Source organism: Scyliorhinus torazame, chromosome 23 (genome assembly GCF_047496885.1).
Source record: "Scyliorhinus torazame isolate Kashiwa2021f chromosome 23, sScyTor2.1, whole genome shotgun sequence".
Taxonomy (NCBI): Eukaryota; Metazoa; Chordata; class Chondrichthyes; order Carcharhiniformes; family Scyliorhinidae; genus Scyliorhinus; species Scyliorhinus torazame.
Genome location: NC_092729.1, coordinates 34422273 through 34446922, shown reverse-complemented (window position 1 = coordinate 34446922; position 24650 = coordinate 34422273). Strand labels below are relative to the sequence as shown.

At 56.4% G+C, this 24650-nt stretch overlaps 1 long non-coding RNA gene across 1 annotated transcript; it reads left to right on the top strand.

Annotated features, from left to right (window-relative positions):
* Positions 1–1696: 1696 nt before the first annotated feature.
* On the top strand, positions 1697–6051 carry LOC140399730 (uncharacterized). Its single transcript, XR_011937827.1, has 2 exons — positions 1697–1803; positions 5782–6051. It is a non-coding gene; the product is annotated as an uncharacterized lncRNA (long non-coding RNA).
* Positions 6052–24650: the final 18599 nt, after the last annotated feature.

Genomic DNA, 24650 nt, shown 5'->3' with positions numbered 1-24650 from the left:
TGGCCCGTGAGGGTGGGGTATGCGCCATAGTACAGGGCAAGTGTATTATGGGTGTTCAAGACTTGACCGCTAACATCACTAAATTTATGGATCGCATACGGGATCACTTGGACGGGATGCAGGATCCTGGCTCTTGGGGTAACTGGGGATTTGGAGGATGGAAGGACTGGTTGATAAATATGGCCATGTATCTAGTGGTAGCTATCGGCTGCATCTTTGTGGGCCTGGCCATCCTTAAATGTGTGATGGGTAAAATGCGGGGTGCACTGGATCAGATCACCGCCCCAATCACCGAGAAAAAAAAATTAACTGTTAAAATCCATGAGGGTGAAGCAGATGAAGGGGGGCTAAGACAGGAATTGGAAATGCAGCGACGAATCTTTTTAGATGAGGAACCGTAGCTATAGATTGGATAGTTCGGTTATCATGGAATGATAAAAGGAGGGAATGACGAATGTGATATAAAATAGTTACTTTAGAGATACTAGTTAATGTAATGTAGAAATAAGCCACTTTGATTCTTGCAGTTAGGGACAAAGGAATTTGGGACCGCATGGAAAAAGCAGGAAGAGGTGTGTCTATAAGAGTGAGGCTGCATTGATAGGGGCCAGAGAAAGGGATTGGAAGTGAGCCAATCAGAATAGATTAAACAGGTCAGGAGGGACCTAGGCTGACCTATGTCCGTCGAGTATGTGAAACTTGATACCATTTGAACTGATTTTGCAGAGATCCCTTTGTCTGTTAGTTCAGTCGTTTTCTGGAGTGTAAGAGGCTGGATGTCCTGTTACATTTCTGTAAGATGATTAAGCTTGCAAGCTAAATAAATAACTTCTGTTTACGTGCGAATCCGTCTCAACTTTTATTGAGGCCAGACTGACAGAGAAAGAAATTTGGAGATCAACACCACGAGAATCGGGAATGCACGAGAGGCGTGAGTTGGAGGGGGTGTCGTGATCTCGGAGGCCGGAGGGCTGGAGGAGATTACAAAGTCAGAGCGATTTGAAAACAAGGATGAGAAGGTTAAAACCAAGGCATTGGTGGGACAGCAGCCAGTGTAGGTCAGCGAACACAGGGCAACTGGAGTCAGGATAAGTTAGGACACGGACAGCAGAGTTTTGGATGAGCTTAAGTTTAAGGTGGGTGGAAGGGGGTAGAACATTGGAATAGTCGGCGGGACTGCATAGTCTCAAAGAGGGAAGAGGAAAAGGGAATTTTGATTTAAGCCCTTTACAGACAGGTTGTGATCGAGCGGGATGGTCAGTTTATCTGATTGTAACAGCAAATTTAAGAGAAAGACCGAGAGACAGCTAACACGTCCTGAAAGATTCAGGAGTAATTTCTAAAATATTTGAAGGGAAAATATTTGCAACTCTATGTGAAAAGAGCAGGGGAGTTGGACTAACTGAGCTAGCACACACATTATGGCCACCCTCTGTGCTGTAAGATTTTATCCCGGAAAACAAATAGACAGTCATGTATTTCTTTGTGCTGATTGTATAAATCCTGATGGTCATGTATGTTACTAATATATATAATATATATATATATATACTCCTGGTCACAGTCGCATCCATCCAAGAAAAAAGGTTTCCTCTAATCTCACTTGAGATTCTTTTGCATTGCATATTCTTTAGAAACTGCATCAACTAAGCTGCTCTCACCTTGCCAAACGTTTCTAAATAATTTCCTTTCTTACAGAGATGCATGTCGAGCCCAGCTTAACGGTACAAGTACAGTCCAGACGTCCCACACTGTGTTGATTGCTCTCTTTGTCACGTTTCTCAAATTATTGTACATTTAGAGGTAAGCGCTATCGGCAGTTGTCCACTCAAATGATAACTTTTTAAAAAATATGTTTATTAAGGCATTTATGAATAAACATGAAACAAAACTGTAGCGATCTGTACATCTGTACATACATCTGCACATACACCAGGGACTGCAGCACAGATGTGACAGCCACAGCATCACTAGAGGGAGCATCAGAGACGGGTCTAAAGGGTCAAGCCCAAGGCAGGATCCGCCTCTTTTAGAAGCACAGAGCTAGTGAGCAGCAGCACACAGGGATAGCTTAGCATAGGCAGTTTACCTTAGTTTCACTGGTGATACCTCTTGACTGTTTTACATCTAGTTGAGCTCTGGAAGCAGAACGAAGCCTTTGAATAAAGTGTTTGTGTTAACTGGAAGTTTACAGTCGTTATTCAGAATTAGAGAATAACATAAAAAGCACAACCAGGATGAAAAAGATAACCAACATATAACAAACAGGAGAACACAGCATAAGTCAATAAATAGCCAACAACCGCAACCCGCCTTCCTGACCATACCCTCCCAGCCACTCTGCCTCCACTTTTTCTACTTAACCCCCCCACCCCCTCGCACTCTCTCATCCCCTGGATTCCCAGATCTTCCAACACCCAAACACTGCTAATTCTGGACTCGAGACCACCTTCACCCCCAGTACCCCCCACCAAAATCCGTCAATTCCTTATATATATCTGACACCCTGCCCTCTCCAACCCTTGTTCTCGACAGCACCCTGTCCTGCAACCCCGGGGGCGGAAGATCAGGAAAGGACGACACCTGCTTTCTCATGTAGTTCTGCACCTGTATCGGCACCCATTTCCTCTGGGCAACTCACACTCCTCCACCAGCCCTTCCAACCTCAGGAAGCTGCCCTCCATTAACAAATTTCCAAACCTCACAATCCCTGCCCGCCGCCAACCCTGAAAACCCCGTCCAATTCCTCCGGAGCGAACCAGTGATTCCCACAGATCGGGGCCCAAACCGAGGCTCCCTCAAGTGCTGTAGCCACTCTCCCCACACCCTCAGGGTTGCCACTACCACCAGGCTTGTGGAGTACCTAGCTGGCGAGAACGGCAGAGGCGCTGTCAACAGCGTTCCCAAACTAGTACCCTGACAAACCGACCCCTCCCCCACTACCTACTTTCTTACCATGGCTATATTTGCCGCCCAATAATAATTCATTAATTTTGGCAAGGCCAAACCCCTGCCACCCGCCCCCCAATCCCCCTACCGCCCAATCCCCCCACCGCCCTTGCTCCAACAACGCCTTCTTTACCCAAGGGGTCTTTCCCACCCACACAAATCCCGATATCAACGTGTTCACCTTCCTGAAAACGGCCTTGGAGATTAAAATCTGGAGGCTCTGGAATGCAAACAAGAACATCGGGAACACAGTCACCTTTACAGACTGCACACGCCCCGCCAATGACATTGGAAGCACATCCCAACTTGTGTAGTTGCTCCCATCCCCCCGCGCCACCTGAATACCCAGATACCTAAAACTCGCCCCCACTACCTAAAACGGCAGATTGCCCAGCCTCCTCTCCTGCCCCCTCGCTTGAATTGTAAAGACCTCACTCTTCCCCATGTTTTGTTTGTACCCCGAAAACCGACTGAATTTCACCAAAATGTCCCATGATATCCCCAATGCTTTCCAGTGGGTCCAATATATACAACAGCAGATCATCCGCATATCGGGACACCTTATGCTCCACCCCTCCCCGCACAATCCCTTCCCAACCCCTAGACGCTCTAAGCGCCATCGCCAGTGGCTCGCCAAGGCGAAAACCAACGGCGAGAGTGGGCATCCCTGCCTTGTCCCCCTGTACAACATGAAGTACCCCAAACTCACCCGATTAGTTCTGACACTCGCCACCGGGGCCCGGTACAACAATCAAATCCAATCTACAAACCCCTGCCCAAATCCGAACCGCCCCAGCTCCTCCCATAAATACTCCCACTCTACCCGATCAAAGGCCTTCTCCGCGTCCATCGCGACCATCACCTCCACATTTCGTCCCTCTGGGGGCATCATGATAACATTTAGCAGGCGCCTGATATTGGCCGACATGTGCCTTCCTTTACAAACCCCGTCTGATCCCCTCCCTTATTACCTCTGGCATACAATCCTCAGTCCGAATCCTAGCCAGCAACTTGGCATCTACATTCAACAGCGATATTGCATTCAAATGATAACTATTAGGGTTAGGGAATTTCAAATGTTCATAATACTTCAGGCATCATATTAATGTCAAAACAGTAAGAAGTCTCTCAACACCAGGTTGACGTCCAACAGGTTTATTTGAAATCACAAGCTTTTGGAGCGCTGCTCCTTCATCAGGTGAACTACACTTCATATCCCAGGGGTGAATTTTCAAAATCAAAACTTAAGACCTTTCTGATATGTGTAAGACCGTTATCATAGGAGCAAAGACACAGGAAGAGTCCATTCAGCCCCTTTGAACCTGTTCTGCCATTTTATTAGATCATCGCTGGTTTATACCTTAATTCCTTCCACTCGCTTTGGCTCTGTAACCCTAATCTATCAAACCCTTGTCTATCAAACATCTATAAATCTCAGTTTTGACATTTCAATTAACACCCCCACCCTACCCCTCCCCTTGATAGTTTTTGGGTGGAGAGAGTTTCAGATTTGCACTTTGTCTGTAGAGGTACTTCCTGACATCACTCCTGAATGACCTGGCTTGAATGTTAAGATTTTGCACTCTTGTTCTGGACTCCACCCCCTCCCCCGCTTTGTTTCTCTACATCTATCTTATCAACTCCTTTAATTGTTTATAGCCCTCAATTTAATCACCCTTTAATCTACTGTACTCGGAAGAATACAAGGCAATGCACGTATATGTAATCAAAGCAAAATGCTGCAGATGCTGCAAATCTGAAATAAAGACAGAAAATGCTGGAAATCTCAGCAGGTCTGGCAGCATCTGGGGAGAGAGAAACAGAATGAACGTTTCAGAGCATCTTCAAGCTTGTGTAACCTGTCCTCGTAACTTAACCCTTTTAGGCACAGATGAGTTTTGCAAGGCTTTTATCATTCTGACCACGCATGCCCAGTGAAACAATGAAGAGTGAGCCTCTGCATAATGTTTTCGTCATGTGTAGATCAGGTGGGTTTGGTGGGTATCTATAAAGATACCTTGAGTCACCAAACACAGGTAGATTGTTGGCCATCCCCTATTCCCAATGTTGGAACATAGGAATTAGGAATAAAAGGAGGCAATTCAGCCCCTCGAGCCTGCTCCGTCATTAAATCAGATCACGGCTGATCTCTCCCTGGTCTCAAATCCACCTCGATACCTGTTCCCCCTTTCCCTTTAACCCATTTTCAAATCAGAAATATATCTATCCCCTTCTTGAAACCAATGAATGAATCAGACTCCAACGCACTATGGGGCAGCGAGTCCCACAAATTCACCTGCCTCTGCGAGAAGTGGTTCCTCCTCATCTCAGCTTTAAATCACATTTGAAAGCTGTTCTACTTGTTCAGTATATCCTGTGATGGGAGGTCCTGAGGTGTAGTGGTAGTGTCCCCACCTCTAGGCAAGATGTTCCAGGTTCAAGTCCCCACCAGGACTTGCTGGCCATGGAAGGAGAGTGCATGAACTGATTCAATGGGCTGACAATCAGCCTGTGAATCCTTCCACCATTTCTCAAAAGGGAAACAAAGTGTGTGAAGTTACACAAAGAAATATATCCTATTTTGCTTTCAAAGGTCCAGCATATTCTGCCATTATGGATTGCACTGATTGAAAAGATGCAGAAAGAGATTTGACCACTACAGTGCTGCCAGTAAATGTGACAAATATTTAAAAGGATAAAGAAGGTGCTGGGGAATGGGGATGAGCAGGGGGCTAATTGGCTATCCCTTTCTAAGACCCAGAATAGACATTCTGGGCCAAAAGGCCTCCTTGTGTATGATTTGATGACTTAAAACCTTTGTTATATTTTTAGGATCGGAACAAGGATCGGATTGCAAGACGAAGAAAAAACACTTTGCATTGTTACAAACTTTCTATGAGACAAATTCCCCAAAATCTATTTTTAATGCCTCCTGGGGTGAATATAGAATAAGACTCTGAACCGAATCATTTTCATTTAAAAAGCAGCTGATTTCTATAGTTTCCAAACAAATGTTGTGTAAAGAGGATGTGGCAATTGACAATGCAAGTTACAGACTGGCACACGTGTCAATCCATCAACAGATTAAAGAGGTGGCAAATTCATGTGGCATTGGGCTCTTGTGTGCTCATCCAGTGTCTCTCTATACCCTGCTCCCTCACACTATAACCCAGTGTCTCTCTATACCCTGCTCCCTCACACTATAACCCAGTGTCTCTCTATACCCTGCTCCCTCACACTGCAGTAGTTATCACTGCTGCCTCACAGTGCCAGGGACCCAGGTTCGATTGCAACCTTGGGTGACTGTGTGGAGTTTGCACTTTCACCCCGTGTTTGCATGGGTTTCCTCTGGGTGCTCCGGTTCGTTCCCACTGTCCAAAGATTCAACAGGTTAGGTGGATTGGCCATGCTAAAACTGCTCCTTCGTGTCCAAAGGTTAATTAGGGCTGCAGGGTTACGGCGATAGGGTGTGGGGTTGGGCTTGGGTGGGGTGCTCTTTCGGAGGGTCGGTGCAGACCCGATGGGCCAAATGGCCTCTTTCGGCAGTGCGGGGATTCTACGAACCTCACACTCTACCCTGCTCCCTCACACTATGAGTATCTCGCGATAACCTGTTTAATTTGGCCCCTTGCATTGCAGTGATGTACAAGAGAGGTAAAACACTTTGAGTTTTTAATTGCTGCTCACAGCTGCTGTGGCCAGGTTATTGTGAGACCATTTTCATAATTCTGGAATTTGAACTTTCACAGCCTTCCCTTTAACAATCACTCGAAATTCGAGTGAAAGGGCTGTAGTGTGATGAGACAGCAAGCGAACTGTTCAAGACTTCAAGTTGGAGCCCCTGGAGATGGGGCCCAGTCTGCACCCGCTCCTTGTCCGAAATTGTCACTGAGCTGTTCAATTGCTGCAACAGATTCCTGAGTGAGTGTTGGGCTCAATAACAGCGCTTCTCCAAAGTGTTCTGAAAGGTTTGACAAGTGTGTTGCCAGTATTTGTTTCCCTGGACTCCAACATAACTAAAGATCAACATCTAAAGATACCTTGGGCAGCACAGTAGCGCTGTGGCTTCACATCGCCAGGGTCCCAGGTTCGATTCCCCGCTGGGTCACAGTCTGTGCGGAGTCTGCACGTTCTCCCCGTATCTGCGTGGGTTTCCTCCGGGTGCTCCGGTTTCCTTCCAAAGACGTGCAGGTTAGGTGGATTGGCCGTGCTAAATTGCCCTTAGTGACCAAAAAGGTTAGGGGGGGTTATTGGGTTACAGGGATAGGGTGAAAGTGAGGGCTTAAGTGGGTCAGTGCAGACTCGATGGGCCGAATTGCCTCCTTCTGCACTGTATATTCTATGTATAAAATCTATGTATCCAATACCATGGAGCTATGATGCCAACCCTCCAGGATTACCCTGGAGACTCCAGGAATTAAAGGTTAAACTCTGGGACAACTGTAGTGATTTAGACGCTGGGAGGAAAATCATAAGAGGCATTAAAAAAAACCAAATACATGCTGTTATTATCTTTTTAGTTTGTTAGTTATAAACACTATTGGTAATTATTTTTAAAAATTGGCGAGCAGATAAAACAGCTGCTTGACCAGTTGAAGGTCAAGTAATGATATCTGCACGAATATATCCAAACAAAGTTGGCAACCTCACATGAAATGCCCGTTCTCCCCACACAGCGTGGCTCCAGCATCTCAATGTTGTCAGAGATTTCACTACGCAAAAGAAAATGCATTCTTTGTAGAAATACTTCTATTTTTAAGGCAAAGCAAGAGACATGTAGTCAAAAAACAAAAGTCGGGAAACAAGAATGTAGTGATGTAATTTGTATATTTGATATCTTGGATTAAAATGACAAAACTCGCCTGTTGTTACTGGTAGCTGTTTTTCCTCACATATTTATTAATTTGTTCTTGGCAACGAAAACCACTGATAAGATTATTATCCATGATGTGGAGATGCCGGCGTTGGACTGGGGTGAGCACAGTAAGAAGTCTTACAACACCAAGTTAAAGTCCAACAGGTTTGTTTCGATGTCACTAGCTTTCGGAGCACTGCTCCTTCCTCAGGTGAATGAAGAGGTATGTTCCAGAAACATTTATATAGACAAATTCAAAGATGCAAGACGATACTTTGAATGCTAGCATTTGCAGGTAATTAAGTCTTTACAGATCCAGAGTGAGGGGTCACCCCAGGTTAAAGAGGGGTGAATTGTCTCAAGCCCGGACAGGATTATTCTCGATTGATCGCCCCTCATTTCCTTTCACTTTCTCTTGGCCTTGTTCAGATGCTGGAGGCTCAGAGGACAGTTTCTCAAACCGAGCTTCTGCATTCAGGTCCCATTCCACACACTTGACCATTTATTTAAGATGAGACTTCCAGCGGCACTACTCTGGAGCACTGCACTGTGGGAGGGTCAGGACCGAGGGAGCATCGCACTGTGGGAGGGTCAGGACCGAGGGAGCATCGCACTGTGGGAGGGTCAGGACCGAGGGAGCATCGCACTGTGGGAGGGTCAGGACCCAGGGAGCATCGCACTGTGGGAGGGTCAGGACCCAGGGAGCATCGCACTGTGGGCGGGTCTGTACCTAAGGAGCATTGCACTGTGGAGGGGTCCCTACCGAGGGAGCACTGCACTGTGGGAGGGTCAGTTCCGAGGGAGCGCAGCGCTGTGGGAGGGTCAGTTCCGAGGGAGCATTGCACTGTGGGAGGGTCAGTTCCGATGGAGCAGTGCACTGTGGGAGGGTCAATATCGAGGGAGCGCAGCGCCATGGGAGGGTCAGTACCGAGGGAGCGCAGCGCTGTGGCAGGGTCAGTTCCGAGGGAGCGCAGAGCCATGGGAGGGTCAGTACCGAGGGAGCACAGCGCCATGGGAGGGTCAGTACCGAGGGAGCAATGACAGTGCTGGCTGTGTGGGGAGCACTGACAGTGCTGGCTGTGTGGGGGAGCACTGACAGTGCTGGCTGTGTGGGGGAGCACTGACAGTGCTGGCTGTGTGGTGGGAGCACTGACAGTGCTGGCTCTGTGTTGGGAGCACTGACAGTGCTGGCTGTGTGGTGGGAGCACAGACAGTGCTGGCTGTGAGGGTGGAGCACTGACAGTGCTGGCTGTATGGTGAGAGCACTGACAGTGCTGGCTGTGTGGGGGGTCACTGACAGTGCTGGCTGTGTGGGGAGCACTGACAGTGCTGGCTGTGTGAGGGAGCACTGACAGTGCTGGCTGTGTGGGAGGAGCACTGACAGTGCTGGCTGTGTGGGGAGCACTGACAGCGCTGGCTGTGTGGGGAGCACTGAAAGTGCTGGCTGTGTGGGGAGCACTGACAGTGCTAGCTGTGTGGGAGGAGCACTGGCAGTGCTGGTTGTGTGGGGGAGCACTGACAGTGCTGGCTGTGTGGGGTCGGAGCACTGACAGTGCTGGCTGTGTGGGGAGCACTGACAGTGCTGGCTGTGTGGGGGGAGCACTTACAGTGCTGGCAGTGTGGGGCGAGCACTGACAGTGCTGGTTGTGTGGAGGAAGCACTGACACTGCTGGCTGTGTGGGGGAAGCACTGAGAGTACTGGCTGCGTGGGGGAGCACTGACAGTGTTGGCTGTGTGGTGGGAGCACTGACAGTGCTGGCTGTGTGGGGCGAGCACTGACAGCGCTGGCTGTGTCGTATGAGCACTGTCAGTGCTGGCTGTGTGGTGGGAGCACTGACAGTGCTGGTTGTGTGGTGGGAGCACTGACAGTGCTAGCTCTGTGGGAGAGCACTGGCAGTGCTGGCTGTGTGGGGAGCACTCGCAGTGCTGGCTGTGGGTGGAGAACTGGCAGTGCTGGCTGTGGGGGAGCACTGATAGTGCTGGCTGTGTGGGGTGGGGGCACTGACAGTGCTGGCTGTGTGGTGGGAGCACTGACAGTGCTGGCAGTGTGGTGGGAGCACTGGCAGTGCTGGCTGTGTGGGGGGGAGCACTGACAGTGCTTGCTGTGTTGGGTGGGAGAACTGACAGTGCTGGCTGTGTGGGGAGCACTGACAGTGCTGGCTGTGTGGGGAGCAATGACAGTGCTGGCTGTGTGGGGAGCACTGACAGTGCTGGCTGTGTGGGGGAGCACTGACAGTGCTGGCTGTGTGTGGGAGCACTGACAGTGCTGGCTGTATGGGGGGAGCACTGTCAGTGCTGGCAGTGTGGGGGAGCACTGACAGTGCTGGTTGTGTGGTGGGAGCACTGACAGTGCTGGCTGTGTGGGGGAGCACTGACAGTGCTAGCTCTGTGGGAGAGCACAGTCAGTGCTGGCTGTGTGTGGTGCACTGATAGTGCTGGCTGTGTGGGGAAGCACTGACAGTGCTGTCTGTGTTGGGGAGCACTGACAGTGCTGTCTGTGTGGGGCAGCACTGTCAGTGCTGGCTGTGTGGTGGGAGCACTGACAGTGCTGGCTGTGTGTGTGGGAGCACTGACAGTGCTGGCAGTGTGGGGGAAGCACTGACAGTGCTGGCTGTGTGGTGGGAGCTCTGACAGTGCTTGCTCTGTGGGGGAGTAGTGACAGTGCTGGTTGTGTGGTGGGAGCACTGACAGAGCTGGCTGTGTGGTGGGAGCACTGGCAGTGCTGGCTGTGTGGGGGGAGCACCGACAGTGCTTGCTGTGTTGGGTGGGAGCACTGACAGTGCTGGCTTTGTGGGGGAGCACTGATAGTGCTGGCTGTGTGGGTGGAGCACTGACAGTACTGGCTGTGTGGAGGAGCACTGACAGTGCTGGTTGTGTGGTGGGAGCACTGACAGTGCTAGCTCTGTGGGAGAGCACTGGCAGTGCTGGCTGTGTGGGGAGCACTCGCAGTGCTGGCTGTGGGTGGAGAACTGGCAGTGCTGGCTGTGGGGGTGCACTGATAGTGCTGGCTGTGTGGGGTGGGGGCACTGAGAGAGCTGGCAGTGTGGTGGGAGCACTGGCAGTGCTGGCTGTGTGGGGGGAGCACTGACAGTGCTTGTTGCGTTGGGTGGGAGCGCTGACAGTGCTGGCTGTGTGGGGGAGCACTGACAGTGCTGGCTGTGTGGGGAGCAATGACAGTGCTGGCTGTGTGGGGAGCACTGACAGTGCTGGCTGTGTGGGGGGAGCACTGACAGTGCTGGCTGTGTGGGGGAGCACTGACAGTGCTGGCTGTGTGGTGGGAGCAGTGACAGTGCTGGCTCTGTGGTGGGAGCACTGACAGTGCTGCCTGTGTGGTGGGAGCACTGACAGTGCTGGCTGTGTGGGGGGAGGATGACAGTGCTGGCTGTGTGGTGGGAGCACAGGCAGTGCTGGCCGTGTGGGGGAGCATTGACAGTGCTGGCTGTATGGGGGAGCACTGACAGTGCTGGCTGTGTGGGGGGTGCACTGACAGTCTGGTTCTGCGGGGGAGCACTGTCAGTGCTGGCTGTGTGGGGGAGCACTGGCAGTGCTGGCTGTGTGGGTGAAGCACTGGCAGTGCTGGCTGTGTGGTGGAGGACTGACAGTGCTGGCTGTGTTGTGGGAGCACTGGCAGTGCTGGCTGTATGGGGGGAGCACTGAAAGTGCTGGCTCTGTGTTGGGAGCACTGACAGTGCTGGCTGTGAGGGTGGAGCACTGACAGTGCTGGCTGTATGGTGAGAGCACTGACAGTGCTGGCTGTGTGGTGGGAGCACTGACAGTGCTGGCTCTGTGTTGGGAGCACTGACAGTGCTGGCTGTGTGGTGGGAGCACAGACAGTGCTGGCTGTGAGGTTGGAGCACTGACAGTGCTGGCTGTATGGTGAGAGCACTGACAGTGCTGGCTGTGTGGGGGGTCACTGACAGTGCTGGCTGTGTGGGGAGCACTGACAGTGCTAGCTGTGTGGGAGGAGCACTGACAGTGCTGGCTGTGTGGGGAGCACTGACAGCGCTGGCTGTGTGGGGAGCACTGAAAGTGCTGGCTGTGTGGGGAGCACTGACAGTGCTAGCTGTGTGGGAGGAGCACTGGCAGTGCTGGTTGTGTGGGGGAGCACTGACAGTGCTGGCTGTGTGGGGTCGGAGCACTGACAGTGCTGGCTGTGTGGGGAGCACTGACAGTGCTGGCTGTGTGGGGGAGCACTTACAGTGCTGGCTGTGTGGGGCGAGCACTGACAGTGCTGGTTGTGTGGAGGAAGCACTGGCACTGCTGGCTGTGTGGGGGAAGCACTGAGAGTGCTGGCTGCGTGGGGGAGCACTGACAGTGTTGGCTGTGTGGTGGGAGCACTGACAGTGCTGGCTGTGTGGGGCGAGCACTGACAGCGCTGGCTGTGTCGTATGAGCAATGTCAGTGCTGGCTGTGTGGTGGGAGCACTGACAGTGCTGGTTGTGTGGTGTGAGCACTGACAGTGCTAGCTCTGTGGGAGAGCACTGGCAGTGCTGGCTGTGTGGGGAGCACTCGCAGTGCTGGCTGTGGGTGGAGAACTGGCAGTGCTGGCTGTGGGGGAGCACTGATAGTGCTGGCTGTGTGGGGTGGGGGCACTGACAGTGCTGGCTGTGTGGTGGGAGCACTGACAGTGCTGGCAGTGTGGTGGGAGCACTGGCAGTGCTGGCTGTGTGGGGGGAGCACTGACAGTGCTTGCTGTGTTGGGTGGGAGAACTGACAGTGCTGGCTGTGTGGGGAGCACTGACAGTGCTGGCTGTGTGGGGAGCAATGACAGTGCTGGCTGTGTGGGGAGCACTGACAGTGCTGGCTGTGTGGGGGAGCACTGACAGTGCTGGCTGTGTGGGGGAGCACTGACAATGCTGGCTGTATGGGGGAGCACTGACAGTGCTGGCAGTGTGGGGGAGCACTGACAGTGCTGGTTGTGTGGTGGGAGCACTGACAGTGCTGGCTGTGTGGGGGAGCACTGACAGTGCTAGCTCTGTGGGAGAGCACAGTCAGTGCTGGCTGTGTGTGGTGCACTGACAGTGCTGGCTGTGTGGGGAAGCACTGACAGTGCTGTCTGTGTTGGGGAGCACTGACAGTGCTGTCTGTGTGGGGCAGCACTGTCAGTGCTGGCTGTGTGGTGAGAGCACTGACAGTGCTGGCTGTGTGTGTGGGAGCACTGACAGTGCTGGCAGTGTGGGGGAAGCACTGACAGTGCTGGCTGTGTGGTGGGAGCTCTGACAGTGCTTGCTCTGTGGGGGAGTAGTGACAGTGCTGGTTGTGTGGTGGGAGCACTGACAGAGCTGGCTGTGTGGTGGGAGCACTGGCAGTGCTGGCTGTGTGGGGGGAGCATTGACAGTGCTTGCTGTGTTGGGTATGAGCACTGACAGTGCTGGCTTTGTGGGGGAGCACTGATAGTGCTGGCTGTGTGGGTGGAGCACTGACAGTGCTGGCTGTGTGGGGGAGCACTGACAGTGCTGGTTGTGTGGTGGGAGCACTGACAGTGCTAGCTCTGTGGGAGAGCACTGGCAGTGCTGGCTGTGTGGGGAGCACTCGCAGTGCTGGCTGTGGGTGGAGAACTGGCAGAGCTGGCTGTGGGGGAGCACTGATAGTGCTGGCTGTGTGGGGTGGGGGCACTGAGAGATCTGGCAGTGTGGTGGGAGCACTGGCAGTGCTGGCTGTGTGGGGGGAGCACTGACAGTGCTTGTTGCGTTGGGTGGGAGCGCTGACAGTGCTGGCTGTGTGGGGGAGCACTGACAGTGCTGGCTGTGTGGGGAGCAATGACAGTGCTGGCTGTGTGGGGAGCACTGACAGTGCTGGCTGTGTGGGGGTTCACTGACAGTGCTGGCTGTGTGGGGAGCACTGACAGTGCTGGCTGTGTGGTGGGAGCACTGACAGTGCTGGCTCTGTGGTGGGAGCACTGACAGTGCTGCCTGTGTGGTGGGAGCACTGACAGTGCTGGCTGTGTGGGGGGAGGATGACAGTGCTAGCTGTGTGGTGGGAGCACAGGCAGTGCTGGCCGTGTGGGGGAGCATTGACAGTGCTAGCTGTATGGGGGAGCACTGACAGTGCTGGCTGTGTGGGGGGTGCACTGACAGTCTGGTTCTGCGGCGGAGCACTGTCAGTGCTGGCTGTGTGGGGGAGCACTGGCAGTGCTGGCTGTGTGGGTGAAGCACTGGCAGTGCTGGCTGTGTGGTGGAGGACTGACAGTGCTGGCTGTGTTGTGGGAGCACTGGCAGTGCTGGTTGTGTGGGGAGCACTGACAGTGCTGGCTGTGTGGGGTCGGAGCGCTGACAGTGCTGGCTGTGTGGGGAGCACTGACAGTGCTGGCTGTGTGGGGGGAGCACTTACAGTGCTGGCTGTGTGGGGCGAGCACTGACAGTGCTGGTTGTGTGGAGGAAGCACTGACACTGCTGGCTGTGTGGGGGAAGCACTGAGAGTGCTGGCTGCGTGGGGGAGCACTGACAGTGTTGGCTGTGTGGTGGGAGCACTGACAGTGCTGGCTGTGTGGGGCGAGCACTGACAGCGCTGGCTGTGTCGTATGAGCACTGTCAGTGCTGGCTGTGTGGTGGGAGCACTGACAGTGCTGGTTGTGTGGTGGGGGCACTGACAGTGCTAGCTCTGTGGGAGAGCACTGGCAGTGCTGGCTGTGTGGGGAGCACTCGCAGTGCTGGCTGTGGGTGGAGAACTGGCAGTGCTGGCTGTGGGGGAGCACTGATAGTGCTGGCTGTGTGGGGTGGGGGCACTGACAGTGCTGGCTGTGTGGTGGGAGCATTGACAGAGCTGGCAGTGTGGTGGGAGCACTGGCACTGCTGGCTGTGTGGGGGAGCACTGACAGTGCTTGCTGTGTTGGGTGGGAGAACTGACAGTGCTGGCTGTGTGGGGAGCACTGACAGTGCTGGCTGTGTGGGGAGCAATGACAGTGCTGGCTGTGTGGGGAGCACTGACAGTGCTGGCTGTGTGGGGAGCACTGACAGTGCTGGCTGTGTGGGGGAGCACTGACAGTGCTGGCTGTGTGTGGTGCACTGACATTGCTGGCTGTGTGGGGAAGCACTGACAGTGCTGTCTGTGTTGGGGAGCACTGACAGTGCTGTCTGTGTGGGGCAGCACTGTCAGTGCTGGCTGTGTGGTGGGAGCACTGACAGTGCTGTCTGTGTGTGTGGGAGCACTGACAGTGCTGGCAGTGTGGGGGAAGCACTGACAGTGCTGGCTGCGTGGTGGGAGCTCTGACAGTGCTTGCTCTGTGGGGGAGTAGTGACAGTGCTGGTTGTGTGGTGGGAGCACTGACAGAGCTGGCTGTGTGGTGGGAGCACTGGCAGTGCTGGCTGTGTGGGGGGAGCACTGACAGTGCTTGCTGTGTTGGGTGGGAGCACTGACAGTGCTGGCTTTGTGGGGGAGCACTGATAGTGCTGGCTGTGTGTGTGGAGGACTGACAGTGCTGGCTGTGTGGGGGAGCACTGACAGTGCTGGCTGTGTGGGGGAGCACTGACAGTGCTAGCTCTGTGGGAGAGCACAGTCAGTGCTGGCTGTGTGTGGTGCACTGACAGTGCTGGCTGTGTGGGGAAGCACTGACAGTGCTGTCTGTGTTGGGGAACACTGACAGTGCTGTCTGTGTGGGGCAGCACTGTCAGTGCTGGCTGTGTGGTGGGAGCACTGATAGTGCTGGCTGTGTGTGTGGGAGCACTGACAGTGCTGGCAGTGTGGGGGAAGCACTGACAGTGCTGGCTGTGTGGTGGGAGCTCTGACAGTGCTTGCTCTGTGGGGGAGTAGTGACAGTGCTGGTTGTGTGGTGGGAGCACTGACAGAGCTGGCTGTGTGGTGGGAGCACTGGCAGTGCTGGCTGTGTGGGGGGAGCACTGACAGTGCTGGCTGTGTGGTGGGAGCACTGACAGTGCTGGCTGTGTGGGGGAGCACTGACAGTGCTGGTTGTGTGGTGGGAGCACTGGCAGTGCTGGCTGTGTGGGGAGCACTCGCAGTGCTGGCTGTGGGTGGAGAACTGGCAGTGCTGGCTGTGGGGAGCACTGATAGTGCTGGCTGTGTGGGGTGGGGGCACTGAGAGAGCTGGCAGTGTGGTGGGAGCACTGGCAGTGCTGGCTGTGTGGGGGGAGCACTGACAGTGCTTGCAGTGTTGGGTGGGAGCGCTGACAGTGCTGGCTGTGTGGGGGAGCACTGACAGTGCTGGCTGTGTGGGGAGCAATGACAGTGCTGGCTGTGTGGGGAGCACTGACAGTGCTGGCTGTGTGGGGGGAGCACTGACAGTGCTGGCTGTGTGGGGGAGCACTGACAGTGCTGGCTGTGTGGTGGGAGCACTGACAGTGCTGGCTCTGTGGTGGGAGCACTGACAGTGCTGGCTGTGTGGTGGGAGCACTGACAGTGCTGGCTGTGTGGGGGGAGGATGACAGTGCTGGCTGTGTGGTGGGAGCACAGGCAGTGCTGGCCGTGTGGGGGAGCATTGACAGTGCTGGCTGTATGGGGGAGCACTGACAGTGCTGGCTGTGTGGGGGGTGCACTGACAGTCTGGTTCTGCGGGGGAGCACTGTCAGTGCTGGCTGTGTGGGGTAGCACTGGCAGTGCTGGCTGTGTGGGTGAAGCACTGGCAGTGCTGGCTGTGTGGGGGAGGACTGACAGTGCTGGCTGTGTTGTGGGAGCACTGGCAGTGCTGGTTGTGTGGGGAGCACTGACAGTGCAGGCTGTGTGGGGTCGGAGCACTGACAGTGCTGGCTGTGTGGGGAGCACTGACAGTGCTGGCTGTGTGGGGGGAGCACTTACAGTGCTGGCTGCGTGGGGCGAGCACTGACAGTGCTGGTTGTGTGGAGGAAGCACTGACACTGCTGGCTGTGTGGGGGAAGCACTGAGAGTGCTGGCTGCGTGGGGGAGCACTGACAGTGTTGGCTGTGTGGTGGGAGCACTGACAGTGCTGGCTGTGTGGGGCGAGCACTGACAGCGCTGGCTGTGTCGTATGAGCACTGTCAGTGCTGGCTGTGTGGTGGGAGCACTGACAGTGCTGGTTGTGTGGTGGGAGCACTGACAGTGCTAGCTCTGTGGGAGAGCACTGGCAGTGCTGGCTGTGTGGGGAGCACTCGCAGTGCTGGCTGTGGGTGGAGAACTGGCAGTGCTGGCAGTGGGGGAGCACTGATAGTGCTGGCTGTGTGGGGTGCGGGCACTGACAGTGCTGGCTGTGTGGTGGGAGCACTGACAGAGCTGGCAGTGTGGTGGGAGCACTGGCAGTGCTGGCTGTGTGGGGGGAGCACTGACAGTGCTTGCTGTGTTGGGTGGGAGAACTGACAGTGCTGGCTGTGTGGGGAGCACTGACAGTGCTGGCTGTGTGGGGAGCAATGACAGTGCTGGCTGTGTGGGGAGCACTGACAGTGCTGGCTGTGTGGGGGAGCACTGACAGTGCTGGCTGTGAGGGGGAGCACTGGCAGTGCTGGCTGTGTGGTGGGAGCACTGACAGTGCTGGCTCTGTGTTGGGAGCACTGACAGTGCTGGCTGTGTGGTGGGAGCACTGACATTGCTGGCTGTGAGGGTGGAGCACTGACAGTGCTGGCTGTGTGGGGGAGCACTGACAGTGCTGGCTGTATGGAGAGAGCACTGACAGTGCTGGCTGTGTGGTGGGAGCACAGGCAGTGCTGGCCGTGTGGCGGAGCATTGACAGTGCTGGCTGTATGGGGGAGCACTGACAGTGCTGGCTGTGTGGGGGGTGCTCTGACAGTCTGTTTCTGCGGGGGAGCACTGTCAGTGCTGGCTGTGTGGGGGAGCACTGGCAGTGCTGGCTGTGTGGGTGAAGCACTGGCAGTGCTGGCTGTGTGGGGGAGGACTGACAGTGCTGGCTGTGTTGTGGGAGCACTGGCAGTGCTGGTTGTGTGGGGAGCACTGACAGTGCTGGCTGTGTGGGGTCGGAGCACTGACAGTGCTGGCTGTGTAGGGAGCACTGACAGTGCTGGCTGTGTGGGGGGAGCACTTACGGTGCTGGCTGTGTGGGGCGAGCACTGACAGTGCTGGTTGTGTGGAGGAAGCACTGACACTGCTGGCTGTGTGGGGGAAGTACTGAGAGTGCTGCCTGCGTGGGGGAGCACTGACAGTGTTGGCAGTGTGGTGGGAGCACTGACAGTGCTGGCTGTGTGGGGCGAGCACTGACAGCGCTGGCTGTGTCGTATGAGCACTGTCAGTACTGGCTGTGTGGTGGGAGCACTGACAGTGCTGGTTGTGTGGTGGGAGCACTGACAGTGCTAGCTCTGTGGGAGAGCACTGGCAGTGCTGGCTGTGTGGGGAGCACTCGCAGTGCTGGCTGTGGGTGGAGAACTGGCAGTGCTGGCTGTGGGGGAGCACTGATAGTGCTGGCTGTGTGGGGTGGGGGCACTGACAGTGCTGGCTGTGTGGTGGGAGCACTGACAGAGCTGGCAGTGTGGTGGGAGCACTGGCAGTGCTGGCTGTGTGGGGGGAGCACTGACAGTGCTTGCTGTGTTGGGTGGGAGAACTGACAGTGCTGGCTGTGTGGGGAGCACTGACAGTGCTGGCTGTGTGGGGAGCAATGACAGTGCTGGCTGTGTGGGGAGCACTGACAGTGCTGGCTGTGTGGGGGAGCACTGACAGTGCTGGCTGTGTGGGGGAGCACTGACAGTGCTGGCTGTGTGGTGGGAGCACTGACAGTGCTGGCTCTGTGTTGGGAGCACTGACAGTGCTGGCTGTGTGGTGGGAGCACTGACATTGCTGGCTGTGAGGGTGGAGCACTGACAGTGCTGGCTGTGTAGGGGGAACACTGACAGTGCTGGCTGTATGGAGAGAGCACTGACAGTGCTGGCTGTGGGGTGTGAGCACTGACAGTGCTGGCTGTGAGGGTGGAGCACTGACAGTGCTGGCTGTATGGTGAGAGCACTGACAGTGCTGGCTGTGTGGGAGGAGCACTGACAGTGCTGGCTGTGTGGGGAGCACTGACAGCGCTGGCTGTGTGGGGAGCACTGACATTGCTGGCTGTGTGGGGAGCACTGACAGTGCTAGTTGTGTGGGAGGAGCACTGACAGTGATGGCTGTGTGGGGAGCACTGACAGTGCTGTCTGTGTGGGGCGAGGATGACAGTGCTGGCTGTGTGGTGGGAGCACAGGAAGTGCTGGCCGTGTGGGGGAGCATTGACAGTGCTGGCTGTATGGGGGAGTACTGACAGTGCTGGCTGTGTGGGGGGTGCACTGACAGTGCTGTTTCTGCGGGGCAGCACTGCCAGTGCTGGATGTGTGGGGGAGCACTGGCAGTGCTGGCTGTGTGGGTGAAGCACTGGCAGTGCTGGCTGTGTGGGGGAGCACTGACAGTGCTGGCTGTGTTGTGGGAGCACTGGCAGTGCTGGTTGTGTGGGGGAGCACTGACAGTGCTGGCTGTGTGGGGTCGGAGCACTGACAGTGCTGGCTGTGTGGGGAGCACTGACAGTGCTGGCTGTGTGGGGGGAGCACTTACAGTGCTGGCTGTGTGGGGCGAGCACTGACAGTGCTGGTTGTGTGGAGGAAGCACTGACACTGCTGGCTGTGTGGGGGAAGCACTGAGAGTGCTGGCTGCGTAGGGGAGCACTGACAGTGTTGGCTGTGTGGTGGGAGCACTGACAGTGCTGGCTGTGTGGGGCGAGCACTGACAGTGCTGGCTGTGTCGTATGAGCACTGTCAGTGCTGGCTGTGTGGTGGGAGCACTGACAGTGCTGGCTGTGTCGGGGAGCATTGACAGTGCTGGCTGCATGGGGGGAGCACAGACAGTACTGGCTGTGTGGGGGGTGCACTGACAGTGCTGGCTGTGTGGGGAGCACTAGCAGTGCTGGCTGTGTGGTGGGAGCACGGACAGTGCTGGCTGTGTGGTGGGAGCACCGACAGTGCTGGTTGTGTGGTGGGAGCACTGACAGTGCTGGCTGTGTGGGGGAGCACTGACAGTGCTGGCTGTGTGTGGTGCACTGACAGTGCTGGCTGTGTGGGGAAGCACTGACAGTGCTGTCTGTGTTGGGGAGCACTGACAGTGCTGGCTGTGTGTGGTGCACTGACAGTGCTGGCTGTGTGGTGGGAGCTCTGACAGTGCTTGCTCTGTGGGGGAGTAGTGACAGTGCTGGTTGTGTGGTGGGAGCACTGACAGAGCTGGCTGTGTGTTGGGAGCACTGGCAGTGCTGGCTGTGTGGGGGCAGCACTGACAGTGCTTGCTGTGTTGGGTGGGAGCACTGACAGTGCTGGCTTTGTGGGGGAGCACTGATAGTGCTGGCTGTGTGGGTGGAGGACTGACAGTGCTGGCTGTGTGGGGGAGCACTGACAGTGCTGGCTGTGTGGGGGAGCACTGACAGTGCTGGCTGTATGGGGGGAGCACTGACAGTGCTGGCAGTGTGGGGGAGCACTGACAGTGCTGGTTGTGTGGTGGGAGCACTGACAGTGCTGGCTGTGTGGGGGAGCACTGACAGTGCTAGCTCTGTGGGAGAGCACAGTCAGTGCTGGCTGTGTGTGGTGCACTGACAGCGCTGGCTGTGTGGGGAAGCACTGACAGTGCTGTCTGTGTTGGGGAGCACTGACAGTGCTGTCTGTGTGGGGCAGCACTGTCAGTGCTGGCTGTGTGGTGGGAGCACTGACAGTGCTGGCTGTGTGTGTGGGAGCACTGACAGTGCTGGCAGTGTGGGGGAAGCACTGACAGTGCTGGCTGTGTGGTGGGAGCTCTGACAGCGCTTGCTCTGTGGGGGAGTAGTGACAGTGCTGGTTGTGTGGTGGGAGCACTGACAGAGCATGCTGTGTGGTGGGAGCACTGGCAGTGCTGGCTGTGTGGGGGAGCACTGACAGTGCTGGTTGTGTGGGGAGCACTGACAGTGCTGGCTGTGTGGGGGAGCACTGACAGTGCTGGCTGTGTGGGGAGCACTGACAGTGCTGGCTGTGTGTGGTGCACTGACAGTGCTGGCTGTGTGGGGAAGCACTGACAGTGCTGTCTGTGTTGGGGAGCACTGACAGTGCTGTCTGTGTGGGGCAGCACTGTCAGTGCTGGCTGTGTGGTGGGAGCACTGACAGTGCTGGCTGTGTGTGTGGGAGCACTGACAGTGCTGGCAGTGTGGGGGAAGCACTGACAGTGCTGGCTGTGTGGTGGGAGCTCTGACAGTGCTTGCTCTGTGGGGGAGTAGTGACAGTGCTGGTTGTGTGGTGGGAGCACTGACAGAGCTGGCTGTGTGGTGGGAGCACTGGCAGTGCTGGCTGTGTGGGGGGAGCACTGACAGTGCTTGCTGTGTTGGGTGGGAGCACTGACAGTGCTGGCTTTGTGGGGGAGCACTGATAGTGCTGGCTGTGTCGGTGGAGCACTGACAGTGCTGGCTGTGTGGAGGAGCACTGACAGTGCTGGTTGTGTGGTGGGAGCACTGACAGTGCTAGCTCTGTGGGAGAGCACTGGCAGTGCTGGCTGTGTGGGGAGCACTCGCAGTGCTGGCTGTGGGTGGAGAACTGGCAGTGCTGGCTGTGGGGGAGCACTGATAGTACTGGCTGTGTGGGGTGGGGGCACTGAGAGAGCTGGCAGTGTGGTGGGAGCACTGGCAGTGCTGGCTGTGTGGGGGGAGCAATGACAGTGCTTGTTGCGTTGGGTGGGAGCGCTGACAGTGCTGGCTGTGTGGGGGAGCACTGACAGTGCTGGCTGTGTGGGGAGCAATGACAGTGCTGGCTGTGTGGGGAGCACTGACAGTGCTGGCTGTGTGGGGGGAGCACTGACAGTGCTGGCTGTGTGGGGGAGCACTGACAGTGCTGGCTGTGTGGTGGGAGCACTGACAGTGCTGGCTCTGTGGTGGGAGCACTGACAGTGCTGCCTGTGTGGTGGGAGCACTGACAGTGCTGGCTGTGTGGGGGGAGGATGACAGTGCTGGCTGTGTGGTGGGAGCACAGGCAGTGCTGGCCGTGTGGGGGAGCATTGGCAGTGCTGGCTGTATGGGGGAGCACTGACAGTGCTGGCTGTGTGGGGGGTGCACTGAGAGTCTGGTGCTGCGGGGGAGCACTGTCAGTGCTGGCTGTGTGGGGGAGCACTGGCAGTGCTGGCTGTGTGGGTGGAAGCACTGACAGTGCTGGCTGTGTGGTGGGAGCACAGACAGTGCTGGCTGTGAGGGTGGAGCACTGACAGTGCTGGCTGTATGGTGAGAGCACTGACAGTGCTGGCTGTGTGGTGGGAGCACTGACAGTGCTGGCTCTGTGTTGGGAGCACTGACAGTGCTGGCTGTGTGGTGGGAGCACAGACAGTGCTGGCTGTGAGGGTGGAGCACTGACAGTGCTGGCTGTATGGTGAGAGCACTGACAGTGCTGGCTGTGTGGGGGGTCACTGACAGTGCTGGCTGTGTGGGGAGCACTGACAGTGCTAGCTGTGTGGGAGGAGCACTGACAGTGCTGGCTGTGTAGGGAGCACAGACAGCGCTGGCTGTGTGGGGAGCACTGAAAGTGCTGGCTGTGTGGGGAGCACTGACAGTGCTAGCTGTGTGGGAGGAGCACTGGCAGTGCTGGTTGTGTGGGGGAGCACTGACAGTGCTGGCTGTGTGGGGTCGGAGCACTGGCAGTGCTGGCTGTGTGGGGAGCACTGACAGTGCTGGCTGTGTGGGGGGAGCACTTACAGTGCTGGCTGTGTGGGGCGAGCACTGACAGTGCTGGTTGTGTGCAGGAAGCACTGACACTGCTGGCTGTGTGGGGGAAGCACTGAGAGTGCTGGCTGTGTGGTGGGAGCACTGACAGTGCTGGCTGTGTGGCGCGAGCACTGACAGCGCTGGCTGTGTCGTATGAGCACTGTCAGTGCTGGCTGTGTGGTGGGAGCACTGACAGTGCTGGTTGTGTGGTGGGAGCACTGACAGTGCTAGCTCTGTGGGAAAGCACTGGCAGTGCTGGCTGTGTGGGGAGCACTCGCAGTGCTGGCTGTGGGTGGAGAACTGGCAGTGCTGGCTGTGGGGGAGCACTGATAGAGCTGGCTGTGTGGGGTGGCGGCACTGACAGTGCTGGCTGTGTGGTGGGAGCACTGACAGTGCTGGCAGTGTGGTGGGAGCACTGGCAGTGCTGGCTGTGTGGGGGGAGCACTGACAGTGCTTGCTGTGTTGGGTGGGAGAACTGACAGTGCTGGCTGTGTGGGGAGCACTGACAGTGCTGGCTGTGTGGGGAGCAATGACAGTGCTGGCTGTGTGGGGAGCACTGACAGTGCTGGCTGTGTGGGGGAGCACTGACAGTGCTGGCTGTGTGGGGGAGCACTGACAGTGCTGGCTATATGGGGGAGCACTGACAGTGCTGGCAGTGTGGGGGAGCACTGACAGTGCTGGTTGTGTGGTGGGAGCACTGACAGTGCTGGCTGTGTGGGGGAACACTGACAGTGCTAGCACTGTGGGAGAGCACAGTCAGTGCTGGCTGTGTGTGGTGCACTGACAGTGCTGGCTGTGTGGGGAAGCACTGACAGTGCTGTCTGTGTTGGGGAACACTGACAGTGCTGTCTGTGTGGGGCAGCACTGTCAGTGCTGGCTGTGTGGTGGGAGCACTGACAGTGCTGGCTGTGTGTGTGGGAGCACTGACAGTGCTGGCAGTGTGGGGGAAGCACTGACAGTGCTGGCTGTGTGGTGGGAGCTCTGACAGTGCTTGCTCTGTGGGGGAGTAGTGACAGTGCTGGTTGTGTGGTGGGAGCACTGACAGAGCTGGCTGTGTGGTGGGAGCACTGGCAGTGCTGGCTGTGTGGGGGGAGCACTGACAGTGCTTGCTGTGTTGGGTGGGAGCACTGAAAGTGCTGGCTTTGTGGGGGAGCACTGATAGTGCTGGCTGTGTGGGTGGAGCACTGACAGTGCTGCCTGTGTGGGGGAGCACTGACAGTGCTGGTTGTGTGGTGGGAGCACTGACAGTGCTAGCTCTGTGGGAGAGCACTGGCAGTGCTGGCTGTGTAGGGAGCACTCGCAGTGCTGGCTGTGGGTGGAGAACTGGCAGTGCTGGCTGTGGGGTAGCACTGATAGTGCTGGCTGTGTGGGGTGGGGGCACTGAGAGAGCTGGCAGTGTGGTGGGAGCACTGGCAGTGCTGGCTGTGTGGGGGGAGCACTGACAGTGCTGGCTGTGTGGTGGGAGGACTGACAGTGCTTGTTGCGTTGGGTGGGAGCGCTGACAGTGCTGGCTGTGTGGGGGAGCACTGACAGTGCTGGCTGTGTGGGGTGCAATGACAGTGCTGGCTGTGTGGGGGGAGCACTGACAGTGCTGGCTGTGTGGGGGAGCACTGACAGTGCTGGCTGTGTGGTGGGAGCACTGACAGTGCTGGCTGTGTGGTGGGAGCACTGACAGTGCTGCCTGTGTGGTGGGAGCACTGACAGTGCTGGCTGTGTGGGTGAAGCACTGGCAGTGCTGGCTGTGTGGTGGAGGACTGACAGTGCTGGCTGTGTGGTGGGAGCACTGGCAGTGCTGGTTGTGTGGGGGAGCACTGACAGTGCTGGCTGTGTGGGGTCGGAGCACTGACAGTGCTGGCTGTGTGGGGAGCACTGACAGTGCTGGCTGTGTGGGGGGAGCACTTACAGTGCTGGCTGTGTGGGGCGAGAACTGACAGTGCTGGTTGCGTGGAGGAAGCACTGACACTGCTGGCTGTGTGGGGGAAGCACTGAGAGTGCTGCCTGCGTGGGGGAGCACTGACAGTGTTGGCTGTGTGGTGGGAGCACTGACAGTGCTGGCTGTGTGGGGCGAGCACTGACAGCGCTGGCTGTGTCGTATGAGCACTTTCAGTATGGCTGTGTGGTGGGAGCACTGACAGTGCTGGTTGTGTGGTGGGAGCACTGACAGTGCTAGCTCTGTGGGAGAGCACTGGCAGTGTTGGCTGTGTGGGGAGCACTCGCAGTGCTGGCTGTGGGTGGAGAACTGGCAGTGCTGGCTGTGGAGGAGCACTGATAGTGCTGGCT